Here is a 13,454-nt window from a genome sequence, read left to right on the forward strand (position 1 = left end):
GGGATCTGACAACAAATCAAATCTGACAAAGCAGTTGCCGCGTGGATCGCGAGGGAGCGGTATCGGAGGTCTTTAACAGACCTCCGGCTCCCTTGAGTGATTTTAAGCCGGTTCAAGGGAACCGGCTTAAAATCACTCAAGGGAGCCGGAGGTCTGTTAAAGACCTCCGATACCGCTCCCTTGCGAGCCTTCTCCTCCAGCGGTGGACATTACTGTCCATCTCTGGAGGGGTGCCGGCAAGTTGGCACCCCCTGATGAGCGGCACCCGGTGCGCACAGCCGCCCCCCGCTAGGTACGCTACTGGATACACCCATGATCTGTACAAATAGTTGGTTTCATGATACCTGTCTAGGAGCAAGGGTCAAGACAAATATTAAGAGTAACATGCAAAAACTATTTTGCAAATCATTGACATTACCTCCAAGCAGACCAGACAAAATCTAACAGAGGGAGATGGTACTTTAATACATCTCCGTGTGCTATGGAAAGCTAGAATAAATATTTTCCTTTTTAATATGGAATTAGCATAATTAGGATAAAAAAAATACAATGTTATATTGTATTCATTTTATTACAGCCACAGTGCTTATTGTAAATATTGTGCAAATCATTTAAGGTTAGCTGAAAATCAAGACAGAAATCATGTATGGCAGTTCTATAATACTAAGGAAATTAGTGTAACATCGAGGAAATCCTGATGCATGCTAAACGTCATGCGGCATCACATATAAAAAAAGAACAAATGAAGTATTTCTACTTAGGTTACGGTTAATGAGATGAGATAATTGAGTTTGTGTCATATGGGGCATTTCCGTGAAGATCCTCACACGATGGGTTGAGATCTTCCTCATCCAATAAATGTGTTCTGTGTATTTTTTTAGCACCCATCTTTGTCTATTTTGTCTAAATAGGTGGAACCGTCTCACAGCAGATGTGGTAGAGGTTAATACAGTAATGGGGGAGAGATGGTATGAAAGAAGGGAAGCAAGGAAATGAATGAATGAATCTTAATCGTTTGAATCAACTAGTGTTGTTTGAATTGTTTGACTCGACTAGGTTCACTTTTCACTTTGGTGCATTGGGGGAGGATTCAGTTATAATACACTGAATACGCAAGATTATCTGGAGTCAGAGATGATAGCTTTTAATGAGCCAACATAGAAAAAGATGTAGGGTACATTAATTTATGGGACCTCAGAGGTCTCTTCTACACCTGTTTTCTAAAATACTAGCAGCTGCACATGTACTTTTAACTTTACTATATACAAACACATACACATGAACTGACATCCATCATGTATATAAGGATGTAGCTGAATATTAGTCACTTAAAATATAACACAATATGATTAAAAAACACTAAATCCAGGGCAGCATGCTGTATCTTTAATAAACGTGTTGGCAATGTCACAGATCAAAAGAAAATCGATTGAACTGAATCAGAAAACCATTGTTAAATATATTATAAATAACCATTAATCGGTTACACCAACAGAAGGCTATCTATCCATAAAGTCCACCAGTCCAGCCACTTTATAGAAGCAGAATGTCAGAGAATACTATATATATATATATATATATATATATATATATATATATATATATATATATATATATAACCAACCACTGTTAATCCGGATTACCAGTTTGTGGATCCTTATTTAAACTCTTTTAATTCAAATCAGTAATCTGGAGGGTGTATCTAGAGCGTCTTCATCACAAGATGAACTGGTATAAATTGCCCCAAGCCTATGGGCGACGCCGCACACAACTGCCTGTGCATGCTCCCGATCTACTCCACGGAATGTGACTTCTCGAGTCACTCGTGATCGTGACAGTCTCCGCCTTGCTTAAACTTTTATAGCGCTCTCTTCCTGGTTCTCACACTCTTCCAGTGACATTTATCCCCAGGTTTATCGCTGGCAGGCTGAAAGAGAACATGATCAGGGCAGAGATGACACTAGATGAGCTGCTGTCCTTCTCCTACTTTGAGAAGTCGTGGGCAAGCCCCACTCACTATGGCTATGGAGGCACCATTAATGAAATGAGGAAAAGAGAATTCAGCAGAATTGGAGGTAAAATACTTGAATAGGTAAAATAGGGGTTTTATATGTGACAATCCACAGATTCCGTCTGACACTAAACTTTCCAGGTTTGTCAATTCAGGGCAGTTTAATGACTCTTTAAATTTATCATATACAATAAATATTCATCAAAAAACTAAGACTGTTGTAATGTAATTTTATAAGTGAAAAAAGTCACAAATCAAGTGGTATAAGTAGATATGTGTGTTTTATATAACACCATCCTATTCCCCAGTGCTTTCTATCTATCTATCTATCTATCTATCTATCTATCTATCTATCTATCTATCTATCTATCTATCTATCTTTATATAAAATATAGTAATAATACAATTATAATAAATTATATACATATAGTCAGTGTTCCCTCTAAGCTGTGCGCTTGTGCGCGCGCACATAGCTTTTTTAGAGAGCGCACACTTCCAAAAATTGTGCGCACAACAGTTTTTCCCCAAAAAAGAAAAAAATGATAATTTTATGGAAACTTTATGCGGCGCGGATATTGTGCGCACAAAATTTCTGCTCTGTGAAAATTTTTGCACAAGAGAAATTTTCTGCGCTCGCCAACTAAGAAAAATTAGATGGAACATTGCATAAAGTTTATTGTTTATATAGCACCATCACAAAATATATATAATATATATATATAAATATAAAATATAGTAATTACAAGAAAATTAAAATAAATGAGATACATATTGTATTTAATTATTGTTTATATAGTGCCATCATATTCCCCAGTCCTGCACTATATATATATATATATATTATTTTTTTTCCGTTATATTATTATGACTATTACTTCTACTATTATTAATTATAATATAGCACCATCATATTCTGCAGCGCTGTACGGTGGGGAACCAGATCACAAGTAGCATATCACATAAAAATTTATATAGCAAGATTTACTAACTCAATGGAGTTTACAAGATAGGCACACACTGAACTTGGTTTACAATTATGTGCGCAGATATCTAAATATTTACTGATAACACACGCCTGCTTGGTTATTGTGTAATACCGTTCAGTGTGTTTTATAATCTCTACAGCTCAGGCATTAAACTGTATAGACATGTCCTACTAATAAAAAATCCTCCTTAATATTGTAATAAGGCATTGTAATCCCGCTAGCTAAAATATTTCATCTTTATTTCATCTTTTTCACAAAACAAACTGATGGTAATTACTGAAACATTAAGCAGGATACACATTAGATACATTTAATAGTTAATATTTTTGTTTAACCCTTTTTTATCATAGCTACTTAAGACAGTAGTCCTAAAAAGATGTCACATTTAGAATTATGGGGTTAATGATTGCCTTTTCCAGTTATTTTTTAACACACATTAACTCCCGTGGATGTAATGCTAAAGCAGCTCAGTAGCATTTTACTTTACAGAGAAGGTAGTAGATAAGTGGAACAGTCTCCCAGTATGAGTGGGAAATCTTCACATAGTAAGGAAATGTAAACATGCATTGGATAGGTATATGGCATATGTCATGAATCTAAGACGAGACCAAGGACTGAGTCTTAGAAGCAGGGCGAAACAAGCATAATAGATAGCCCTAATGGTTCTTATATGACAGTGTCTTCACACTAGGGTAACCAAATTTTCTTTTTTTGGGTGATGTGTTCATTGAAATGGATTGTGGTAGCTGCACTACTGTCCTCCAAAAGGATTTTATTAATAGGTGATCAAAGTGGCATATGGTCTTCCTAATTCAAACTCCAAAATCTGCGACAATAGTGTTTAATAATAATTTCATTTTAGAGCATATTTGGGCATATTAGTATAGTGACATCCATTATGTGGACGATATAACATACTTGTCTTTGCAGCTTACGGAAAAGAATATATGAATTACATTTTAGGGACATATAGGATTAAAGTAGCTCCGGCCGGTGGCATCAGCACCCAGCGGCCGTTTAGATAAGTTTGCCAGCAGTCCGCATAGTGATGGGAGCAGCGTGAGGGGTGAAAGGTTAGTGCGAGGGGGCGGAGCCACTTCACTTGACTTGCCCGCCAGGCCTTAGGCTGCCAGCCCTCCCCTGATATATAGATATATATATTAGGAAGCCCTATTAAACACTCATCTGCATCCACCAGACAAGCCAGAAGACTATTTTCCTCCCACGGAACTCTTTTAGTTCTACCATCACTGCAAGCGATTCTGGGTTGGCACATGCAAACAAAGTTAACAATGATGCTTTTTTTTGCCCCTATATCCACATGGTTCCTTTAGAGCTCATGTCTGGGAAAGAGGTACAATAGCCAGATCATCGCTCATGGACAGCCGTTTTGTCCTTAATGGGACTCATCAGCATGAGGTTGTGATACTGGCTTTAAGTATTGGGGCTGGACCCTAGGGTTCATACAAGTCAAATCAGGTATGGTGGCGATAAAAGTGTAATGGTGTATATATAATATAATTAAATTAATTTTGTGCCTATGGCAACTTTATGTATTATAGATCATCAATCAGTGAGTATGTATCACAAATTAAGGCGCTCAGCACTCCAGTAGTTCAGTGAGGTATGTTTAATTCAGCAACACGGGCAACGTTTCGACCTTACGGTCTTTATCGAGCCATGGCAAACATGTGAATGCAGTGAGTTTATATAGCAAAAGACAGGTTAATTCCAACAACCATTTACCATGTGTGAAATTTTAAAGTGACGATGCAAAAAACATCAAATTAAAACAGGTGATTCCATACACAATGAGGAAATATTAATATATAACAAAGTAACAAATGTATACATCAGTGAGTATGTAGTCACAGAGTAGTAAATTGTAGATACTAAAAGACTAAAATGAGCCTGTACTGCAGAAAATGTGTAAAAAGAAAAGCACAATTTCATCTAAATACCTGGATGAACATTATATAGATTTTAGTTGACAGAAAAATCGATTTTGCTTATATATTAAGCGATATATATATTATAAAGTTTAAGATGCATTTATACATTAAAAATATGCATGTTTAATACAAATCCTTTCAAAGTAGCTCCTGTGCAACAGCCTCTCTCTTCAAATCCTCACGTCATTGACGTCAGAACACTCATATAGTTTTACTTTATTTTCTTTCTCAGCTTATATCTATCTCGACTTTTCCGTGACTGGTGGGTTAGAGATTTCATTTCAGCCCTCTATGGATTATTTATTTGAACACCTTTTTGCAGCTAACAAGCATGTTCTCTCTAAAAAAACAAAAAAAAAAAATACACACTTTGAGAACTGCTAAAACGGAAGGTAAATGCTTGTCTAGACTGAACAGTGAGTCCCATTTAGGCAGAGGAAAAGACAAATCCGAATAATCTTGAACTCAACTGAGATTCCATTCACAATCTTATCATAATTTCTTAAACTTATTCTGCATTGCTTACTATTAAATTAGAATTAATATGTGGTAATATAAAATATATATTATTAAAATCTGATTAAGATGATTTCTCTTTTACACTGCAAAAATTTCTGAAATTTTTAAACCTTTCATAATTGACAATAAATACACTCTTTTAAACAGGAGCGAGGCATTTCCACTATTGGCTTTTTCTATTGGCTAGGATTAATATTTTCCAAAATAAATATTTTTGTTTAGTAAAAGGTGGCCCACTTCACCACAGAATAGTGCTTAGAGCAAAGCAAATATTATTTTCTAATTAAATCACTATCACCCTTCACTAAGTAATGCAGAGCCTGAAACTTTTAATATTACTAAATTACTAGAACAGTAGATATAGGGTACCAGAGATGCAGATCTGTTTTAAAAATGAAGACTATAATATTCACCCAATTGTTTTTTTTTAATGCTTTTCATTCTTTGATAGCGATATATTTTTTACTACTTACTTCTGCTGACTTTATTGACATCAGAACGATGCAATCATCTTATAATTGGAGACTCGGTATCCTTCACATGCTGATGTAGTTCAAAAAGGGACATGATATGTTTTTGAAATTTCCTAATATATGTTTGGAAATAAAACCAAATTTGTATCGTATGAATCATCTTGTATTTTATCTTTAGTTCTTTGCAACAACATGAATTATTATGATGTTCCTTTTTTTGGTGGAAAAAGAAAAAGCAGATTGAGAAAAAAACAGATTTTTTTTTGTTCCAAGTCAGCATTTACATTTTTTGCAGGTGTCAGAAAAACATAGTAAACATAGTCAGTGCTTGAGTTCTTGTTATATAATCCTAACATATTCCTCCTTTGGGTTAGAACTGGCAGTAGTTAAGAATTAATGTAAGGCCAACATAAGAACTTCATTCCAGGAGTTGCTTAGGAAAGGGTTAACTGCTCTGAAGTTAGACCGGTAGTTGTGCTAGGTGAAGAGTCAGTTTTTAAGGTAAATTAACCGTCTCTTCTATTGCTCCCTTTTTTGAACTTTACATCACGTGTCAGTTTTTTCCTTTTCCTCGCACCATATGACCATACCTGGGAGCCTTCCCTTGCGGGACACGGCCAGGACTGCACACTGACGTCAGTGGGTGGTCGGGCTGACGTCGGTGGGTGGTCGGGCTGACGTTAATGGGAGTTCCCCATGACGTCGGGGGCGTTCCCGCTGACGTCAGCGGGAACGCGCCCAACGTCAGCGGGAAACACTCCCATTTAATGGAAGAATGGGCAGGGAGTGGCCCGGAGGATTCGGGTCTTGACCCGGAGAACCGGAGGAGCGGCGCTCACCCGGCAATCTCCGGGTCAAACCTGGAGAGTTCCCAGGTATGCATATGCTGACATAGCAGCTCTTAACCCTTGGGCTTGTTTTATTGCAGGAGTTGACTATCCGGGAAGCAATATTCTAGACTTTGCTTTTGGGTGTCCCTTGAGGGAGTAGTCTTATTGTTACCAACATGCTTGGTGATACACACTGGCATACAGTATAATTAAGGATATCATGATTGCACAAAACATTTTTTATCCTCTGTAATACACATTAGACATAATACCTAATCAAATTTCAGAGCGATATTGGTTGTTGCAGCATTTGTTTTTTTACTATTGGTGTGCATATAAAATGATTTATTTCATAAAATGTACCCTACACATTATTTAAATCAAATTATCAGGCCCGAGTTTTTGATTTAAAGCACATGCCAAACATGATTTTGGTTTGGCAGGTGGTTAGGGGTTGGAGACGGGTACTATAGGTCCCTGGATAATCAGAAGCCGGTGTCAGGGGCGGCAGGTTGTTGTGTTTTTAAGGATGACAGGGTCCCCACTACCTTCATACATGCTCATTCATCGCACTACAGATATAAATGTCCATTAACCCCTTCGTGACAAAGGCTGATTCTATTTTTTGTACCCTTCGTGACAATGGCTGTTTTATCGTTTCTGCGGTGTTTCTGTTTAGCTGTAATTTTCTCTTAACCCATTTACTGAACCCACACAAGTTATAGATTGTTTTTTTCAGGACAAGAAGGGCTTTCTTCAGACACCATAATTTTTTCCATATGATGTAATTTCCTATAATAAAAATAATAAAATATGACGAAAAATTAAAAAAAAAACACATTTTCTCACTTTTATTTGAAAAATCTTTTATTCATCATAAAAAACTACTGAAAACACCCGCTAAATAGATTCTACTATTTGTCCCGAGTTTAGAAATACCCAATGTTTTTATGTTTTTTTGCTTTCTTCTACACGTTATGGGGCAATAAGTACAAGTAGCGTTTTGCTAATTCAAAACCATTTTTCTCTGAATCTGGTAATTTTATCTCCATGTGGTATTTGGGGCATCTTTGAAGCCAGCAAATTAAATTTACCCCACCAAACCATATATTTTTGAAAACTAGACACCCCAGGGTATTTTAGATGCTGATAGTTTAACCCTTTCCATGCACTAATCCTACCACCAACCCTTGTCAAAGTTTGTGATAGTAATTGTTTTTGGTGTTTTTTTCACACACTTTGTACTTCAGGTGTGAAATTACAGCTCCTGGTATATGTCACTGTCCCACAACACCCCGATATGTGTTCAGCAACATCTCCTGAGTACATTGATACCCCACATGCATGGGTTTGTCAGATTGTTTGGGGGCAAAAGGGCCACATTTGGAACATGAGCAATTCAGTTTTTCAACTAGGAAGTTTTACATCTGGGTAAAGAAAAATGCTTGTACCCAACTATCAGTAGGGACAGGTTACAAGAAAGCCTGGCCTATCTCCAAGAAGGGATTTGATCTAGCACCTTAAGCGGTCCCTCATGCCACGGAATGGACACAGGGTTCACTTGACAGTGCAAATAAAAACGCTTAAAAAATGGTGGAGCAAATAAAAGCTAAAAAACAGTAGATGTAACAAAAAATGTAAAAAAAAAAAAAAATACAAAAATGGAGCAGGAACAAAAAAAAATAAAAAAATGGGAAACTGTGTGATACAACTTGAAGCAGTCACCGACACAGAGTGCAAGTTTTCCAGGGCAATCTGGACAGTAAAATGTGGTGTCCTTTCTTTGCCCCCTGCTGTAGCATACCCTGCATCTCTTTTGGGGATTCTGCTTCTTTGCTGTAGGGGGGATTTTAAAAATAAAATGGGTAGCCCCAATCCTGCTGGTTCCCATCACCACTTGGGGACCAGGTGCATCACGGTACAAGATACTTGAAATTACTTGGAGCTGAAACTGCAAAAAAGACAGTTTCAGCACAGTGTCTGCTTTTTTGTGCAACAAAAAAGCGTTATAGGTTGCAATTTGCATTAGGTAAATTGCAACCTTCTTGTACCAGGCCTTTGTCTTCCTCATAATGAGGTAGGGCTGTAGGAGTTGATCTGACAGATCAACTCCACCCATGTTCTTATTATAGGCCCTGATGCACACTGGCTTTCTAGTGACCCCAGCTCTGCCACGGACAGAAACCTCCACGGTTCTCTCATCGTGGATGGTGCTCAGCATGCACACCTCTTTTCTGTCCCTGAACTTCAATGCCAAAAGCTCCTCTTGACGTAGAGCTGAGGTCTCCCCCTTTCCTAGCCGGGTTCGTGCCAGGTGTTGTGGGAAACCCAAGCGGTTCTCTTTTATAGTACCGCAAGCTACTGTATCGAAACAATACAGCAGCTTGAACAAAGGGACGCTTGTATAGAAGTTATCTACATACAAGTGGTAGCCTTTGTTCATAAGGGGGAATATTAGGTCCCAAACAATCTTGGCACTGGTGCCCAGATGTTCTGGGCAACCTGGAGGGTCAAGGTAGCTATCCTTACCCTCGTATACCCGGAAGGCATGAGTATACCATGTCTCGCTCTCGCAGAGCTTATACACCTTCACTCCATACCTAGAGCGCTTGGAAGGAATATACTGCTTGAATCCCAGCCTTTCTTTATATTTCATCAGGGATTCATCCACGCAGATATTCTTTCCAGGTGTATAAACCTCTGGAAACCTGGCAGCGAGATGGCTAATCAGGGGGCGGATTTTGTACAGCCTATCAAACTGGGGGTGCTTCTTAGGGGGGCACAGGCTGTTGTCATTAAAATGCATGAAATGAAGAATCATTTCATACCTTTGCCTAGTTATAGTCTGGGCATAAATGGGGGTACTAAGGATGGGGCTGGTGCTCCAGTAGGAGCGGATGGAGGGCTTTTTTATAATGCCCATTAACATTGTGAGTGCCCAGAATTTAAGAAATTCTGGCACATCAATGGGAGTCCATGGCTGTTTTGCCCAAAAAGAATTAGGGCTAGCAGCACGGTGCTGCTGGGCATAAAGGTTAGTTTGTGTGACAATGTCTCCCAAGACATCATCTCCCAAAAAAACCTGCACAAATTGCAGTGGAGTGAATCCTGTAACATCAATATTGATGCCAGGAATTCCAGAAAAAGGAGGGATAGCTGGCTTGTACTTATTAGGCGCTACCCATGCCTCTGGTGCACTGCCACGACTACGTGTGGCAGGCCTCCTAACAGCCACAGATACATCATTAGATGTATCTGTGAACTGACCAACGTCAAAATCTGACGCTGTATCAGTGGCCTCAGAATCTGTGGCCAAAACGGCATACGCCTCCTCAGCCGTATACCTGCGCTGCATGGTTACAATTGCAGCAAAAATAGTGGGGAAGGAAAGGGTTAATGGCTCTAATAAAAATAAAAAAAAATGTAAAAAAAAACCTAAAAAAAGAAAAAAAAAATGTAAAAAAAAAAAAGAACCCCCAAAACAATTGCCACTATGCAAGATCACTGTTTATGCAGTGATCAATGGCAATGAAGGGGTTAATATTGAATGGGTGGCTCTTATAAGAGCCTTTGGATCAATATATATATTTTATTTTATTCAGAATACCTGAAATACCAGAAAACACACCGATCTGTCTCTCTCCCTCACTAGAAGCAAGTGAAGGAGGGAGGCAGATCCAATACTGGTCAAAGGCAATGTTTAGAAAACATTGCCTTTGATTTATCAAATCATGATCACTCTTATGAGTGATCTGACCACTAGGGGTGTTATTTACTGGATGTCCATGACATCCAGCAACACCCCCCCCGATGATGACAGCAGGCTCCGCCCCCTGGCTTGATGGGCGCCGCCATCTTGAAACACCGCGTATGTTTCGAAGACGCCGGTACCGGGAAGGTAAGTTAAGCATTTAGGAAGCGATCGCGAGTCGCTTCCTTTGCTAAACAGGTGTTGCAAAGATGCCTCGGTACTGAGGCATCTTAGCAACACTAGCTAAGCAAAGGAAGCGACTCGCGATCGCTTCCTAAACCCGTTTATCGGTGGCGGGCGCCGCCATGTTTGAAAGACGTGCAGTCTTTCAAATATGCTTTTTTATTCGCCCCTAGGAGCAATCGTGGGGGGGGCAGAATGTTTTTTTTGGTGTTGCTCAATGCCTCGATGTCGAGGCATTAGAGCAACGCCGTTTGAGTGAAAAAATCGATTTTTTCATCCGTTTTAACAAATGACGGTTCTGGCACGTCATTTGTCGTTAACGACATGTTTTTCCGCGACGTGCCCGGACCGGCAATTATCATCAAGGGGTTAAAGACTTTAGGAGCTCAGCCTTAGAGAACAAAAGTAGTTTTATGGAGATCTTGAAACGTCTGTTGATTCCTAAATTGGTAGCACAACACCACCAAAATCTTCTGCCTACATCATTGTCTTGTGCTGGTTCACCTTGGAAGCTGAAACCACATGTTACTGGGAAAAATTACTGGACTAATATCATTAAGAAAATGAAAGGATGATACTGTTATGATTGCATTCAGATATCCTTGCATACCTATACTGTCTTTGGCCATGTATAATTATCTTTTAAAAGTTGCATGTCTTCCTTTGAAATGTGCTCAAGGAGAATCATACAAGGTTTTCTATTCTTTTACTTAGTGGAATTACGTCTTTAATCTTTTTTGCCGAAATATATCAGTTATGTTTCAATCCCATATTCTTATTACATTCAGAAACACATGATTTGATGAGTCTAATGAAGCATTTTGTAAACATGCCTTTCTGAAACTAATGAAGCAGTTTTCTTGTATGTATTTATGTTTATTTACCATTAATTTCAGACCATAACATAAAATCAAATATAAATCTACTTATGGATGTTATATTCTTAGTAACTGTCTTCACAGAAATATTAAATATGATAAAATAGTTTTTTTTAACTATGTGTTCCTGTATCTTAAAAAAAAAAAAACAGCACTGGGATATTGCACCATGGAATATGAACCTCATGGTATTATATATGTACATGACTTTATGTTAGGAACTAGTTATGTTTAACTATAATAAGCGTTTTGCCAATTTGTGGGATATTCATCACAGGGTCATAAAAGTTATAATAGGGCTTTGCTTTCTCACAGCCCATATATTTTTGATTAAGTTTATGTGAGGTGGGGATTCTAATTTGGTACTCTCCCCAGTACCAAGTAGAAACTGAATGTTACCAGAGAACCCTGTGACATGTGACAAGTCCAACCAAAACGTTTCAGTTTGCATTCTCGGCAGCACCCAATTATATTGATGTCTGTTAGCCTGGATTTGGGTTGCCATAGCGGGTATTTTTTTCATGGACACATTTTTTATATTGATGACCACCATCGATTAAATGCCTCCCTGTACTGATCTCCCTCTGTGAGTTTATACCTCCCACTACAAAATAAACAAAACCACAAAGTGAATATAAATGTGCAAATAGATACAAAAATTTTTACCTAGAAATGCTCTGCTGGATATAGAGACCCTTTCGCACCATGAATGCTGTGCATTCAAAAACCTCCTAAGGATAAAAGCAAATGTGGTTTTGCTTTGATTTTAACGTTTTTCATTTTTACAATTATTTTTAATAAAAATGATAAGTCGTGCATTTTTTAAATAAGAAAAATGAGATGAATGCCATAAAATGTATTAAAAGGTGAGTTCATTTGATGTATGTTTTATAAATACATTTTGATTTCTCCTGAATTGTTCTTCATTGCTCATTAAGTAAATCATAGCATGCAGCGTGAAGTGGTGGTTATTTGAATTCATTTAAAACTGTGAGTAAATAACACATCAATTAATGCAAATTCACTTTCATCTAGTTTCCTTTCACAGATTTGATTTGTAATGGGAAAATGCTCATTAGACGTAAGAATAATTACACAGGGCCTATATTTCTAGCTGTGTGAAATGTAACCTAAGCATGAGATTTTGTAATTTGCTAATAAATATTTCTGCACTTTTATGTACCAAAAACCCACTGGTATTTGTTAATGTTAAACTAGTATGTCATTAACCTATGCCATATTACCACAGGGCGAATTATATACAAATAACATTAAGCAACTCCAAGAGGAGAATCTTCTTTAATACATTGCCTAAGGCAGTTTCAAACACTGTGTATTATACATAGTGCTTTAACCCCGTCAGTCCCCTATGGACATACCGGTACATCCAAAAAACACATTCCCAAGAATCCCCTATGGACGTACCGGTACGTCCTACCCGTCTTGCAGCGGCACGGGAGATCAGGCTGTCGTTTGACAGCCTGGACTCGCCTCTGACAGCAGAAGCCAGCATCGCCGGCTTTCCGATGTGATGAAACAGCTTCCGGCACGAAAGCCGGAAAGCTGTTACATTTTAAAATGCCCGATTGCGTGATCGGGCATTCCCTTCAGGCTTGCGTCACTGCTGACGTCACCCGGAAGTTCCGATGAGGCACAGACGCTGTGATCTCTGTTATCGGTACAGGGGGATCGCGGGGAGGAGAGTGAGAAACCATGTTTCTCACCCTCCTAACATGCTGAAAAACGAAAAGGAAGAAAAAAAGGTTTGTGATTAAAAAAAAAAAAATCACTAAAATAATAAAAAAATAAAAAAAATAGCTAAGTTGTGACATCACTGGCATTAATAACATGTTCAAGAGGTCCCTAAGAGA

General features: G+C 38.3%; 1 non-coding gene across 1 annotated transcript; it reads right to left on the reverse strand.

Moving 5' to 3' along the window:
- Positions 1-8,214: 8,214 nt before the first annotated feature.
- On the reverse strand, positions 8,215-8,344 carry LOC149302588 (small nucleolar RNA SNORA35). Its single transcript, XR_016272080.1, has one exon. It is a non-coding gene; the product is annotated as a small nucleolar RNA SNORA35 (small nucleolar RNA).
- Between the last annotated feature and the right edge of the window lie 5,110 nt (positions 8,345-13,454).

This window comes from Sceloporus occidentalis, unplaced genomic scaffold (genome assembly GCF_023333645.1).
Source record: "Sceloporus occidentalis isolate IW3139 unplaced genomic scaffold, rSceOcc1.0.p SCAF_18, whole genome shotgun sequence".
In the NCBI taxonomy this organism is placed as follows: Eukaryota; Metazoa; Chordata; class Lepidosauria; order Squamata; family Phrynosomatidae; genus Sceloporus; species Sceloporus occidentalis.